This window comes from Halichoeres trimaculatus, unplaced genomic scaffold, assembly GCF_033239565.1.
Source record: "Halichoeres trimaculatus isolate MK-OKI-2021-1 unplaced genomic scaffold, fHalTri1.1 fHalTri1_scaffold_117, whole genome shotgun sequence".
Taxonomy (NCBI): Eukaryota; Metazoa; Chordata; class Actinopteri; order Labriformes; family Labridae; genus Halichoeres; species Halichoeres trimaculatus.
Genome location: NW_027437296.1, coordinates 32,501 through 35,522, shown reverse-complemented (window position 1 = coordinate 35,522; position 3,022 = coordinate 32,501).

Sequence of the window (3,022 nt, the reverse complement as noted above, 5' to 3'; positions counted from 1 at the left end):
AGCGCACGGGGACCGAGGAGGAAGGCTCGGGAGCCGGAGGGACTTTGAGGGCTGCTGTGGGGGAGGAGGGGGGGCGCCGGCTCCGCACAAACACCCGTTCCGACCTCCCCTCGGGTGGGAAGACGAGCCCGAGGCGTCGAGGTCCCGCGTTTCTGGAGCTTTCCGATTCCGAAAACCCGTCTCTCGAAATCGTGCCGATGCCGGTTCTCCGGTTGGGGGCCCCAAGGCCCAAGAGGAGGGCCCGGTCGATCGAACGGCGTGAAAAAAAGGACAAAAGCGGCGAGGGGCGCACCGCAGAGGCGCGGGGTCGGGCCCCGGTCGATGGCCGAAGGGGCCCAGTGCAAAAACCCCAAAAACCCTTAGAGAGGCAGATTGAGGATTTGTGAGGTGAAAAAAGGCAATCTTGCGGGACAGACTAGGCTAGTCAGGGCACTTTTGCACCCTTGGTAGGTGGATCCACCTACCAGGGGCACGAGAGGGAGAGCGAGAGAGAGAGGGGGAGGGGGGGGGGGACCCGCTCCGGACACAGGGCCCCCGGTACGACCCCCTGCGCACACACCCCAAACAAAACAAAACACAACAAGACAAAGCAAAACATCCTCATTGCCATCTCCCTCTCACCTCCACGTACCAGGGGCACGAGAGGGAGAGCAAGAGAGAGAGGGGGAGGCAGGGGGGGAGGGGGGGGAGGGACTCGCTCCGGACACAGGTCCGCCCCGTACGACCCCCTGCGCGCACACACCCCAAACAAAACACAACACAACAAGACAAAGCAAAACATCCTCATTGCCATCTCCCTCTCACTTCCACGTACCAGGGGCACGAGAAGGAGAGCAGGACAGAGAGAGGGGGAGGCAGGGGGGGAGGGAGGGAGGGACTCGCTCCGGACACAGGTCCCCCCCGTACGACCCCCTGCGCGCACACACCCCAAACAAAACACAACACAACAAGACAAAGCAAAACATCCTCATTGCCATCTCCCTCTCACTTCCACGTACCAGGGGCACGAGAGGGAGAGCAGGAGAGAGAGAGAGAGGGGGAGGCAGGGAGGGAGGGACTCGCTCCGGACACAGGTCCGCCCCGTACGACCCCCTGCGCGCACACACCCCAAACAAAACACAACACAACAAGACAAAGCAAAACATCCTCATTGCCATCTCCCTCTCACTTCCACGTACCAGGGGCACGAGAGGGAGAGCAGGAGAGAGAGGGGGAGGCAGGGAGGGAGGGACTCGCTCCGGACACAGGTCCCCCCGTACGACCCCCTGCGCGCACACACCCCAAACAAAACACAACACAACAAGACAAAGCGAAACATCCTCATTGCCATCTCCCTCTCACCTCCACGTACCAGGGGCACGAGAGGGAGAGCAAGAGAGAGAGGGGGAGGCAGGGAGGGAGGGACTCGCTCCGGACACAGGTCCCCCCGTACGACCCCCTGCGCGCACACACCCCAAACAAAACAAAACACAACAAGACAGAGCGAAACATCCTCATTGCCATCTCCCTCTCACCTCCACGTACCAGGGGCACGAGAGGGAGAGCAAGAGAGAGAGGGGGAGGGAGGGAGGGACTCGCTCCGGACACAGGTCCCCCCGTACGACCCCCTGCGCACACACCCCAAACAAAACAAAACAAAACAAGACAAGACAAAGCAAAACATCCTCATTGCCATCTCCCTCTCACATTGCATGACAATGTGAGGGCCCTAGCTGTGAGCTGGGCCTCGTGCCCCTGGTAGGTAGAAAATACTTCACTGTGACCGGCAGGGGCACGGGAGCCGAGATCCGGTGTAAGTAGGGGGAAACACTGCCACGGGGATGCCACTGCTGGTGCAGGCACTAGTAGTGGCTGTACACATGTCCTGATGGGACACAAGCATGGCCAGTTGTGAGCTGGGTCTCGTGCCCCTGGTAGGTGGAATGTACTTTATGGTCACCGACAGGGGCAAGAGAGCCGAGAGTCGGTGTAAGCAGGGGGAAACACTGCCTCGGGGCCCCCCACTACAGGCATAGGCGCCCGCAGTGGCCGTACCCATGTCCTGTGGGGGCCATTACATAGCTAGTTGCGAGCTGGGCCTCGTGCCCCTGGTAGTTGGAATATACTTCACTGTGACCCACAGGGGCACGGAAGCCGAGATCCGTTGTAAGTAGGGGGGAACCCTGCCTCGAGGCTGCCTCAACAGGCACAGGCACCCGCAGTGGCCGTACTCATGTCCTGAAGGGGCACACGCATGGCTAGATGTGAGCTGGGCCTCGTGCCCCTGGTAGGCGGAATATACTATACCCTCACCAACGGGGGCACGGGAGCCGTGATCGGGTGAGAGAAGGGCGAGACACTGCCTCGGGGGTTGCCACTGCGGGTGCAGGCACCCGCAGTGGCCGTACTCACGTCCTGACGGGAAGCACGCATGGCTAGTTGTGAGCTGGGCCTCGTGCCCCTGGTAGTCGGAATATACTTGATGGTCACCTACAGGCCCACGAGAGCCGATCTCCAGAGTGAGTAGGTGGAAACACTGCCTCGGGGCTGCCACTGCTGGTGCAGGCACCAGTGGTGGCTGTACACATGTCCTGATGGGACACAAGCATGGCCAGTTGTGAGCTGGGTCTCGTGCCCCTGGTAGGTGGAACGTACTTTATGGTCACCCACAGGGGCAAGAGAGCCGAGAGTCGGTGTAAGCAGGGGGAAACACTGCCTCGGGGCCCCCACTACAGGCATAGGCACCCGTAGTGGCCGTACCCATGTCCTGTGGGGGCCATTACATAGCTAGTTGCGAGCTGGGCCTCGTGCCCCTGGTAGTTGGAATATACTTCACCGTGACCCACAGGGGCACGGAAGCCGAGATCCGTTGTAAGTAGGGGGGAACCCTGCCTCGAGGCTGCCTCAACAGGCACAGGCACCCGCAGTGGCCGTACTCATGTCCTGACGGGGCACACGCATGGCTAGATGTGAGCTGGGCCTCGTGCCCCTGGTAGTCGGAATATACTACACCCTCACCAAGGGGGGCACGGGAGCCGTGATC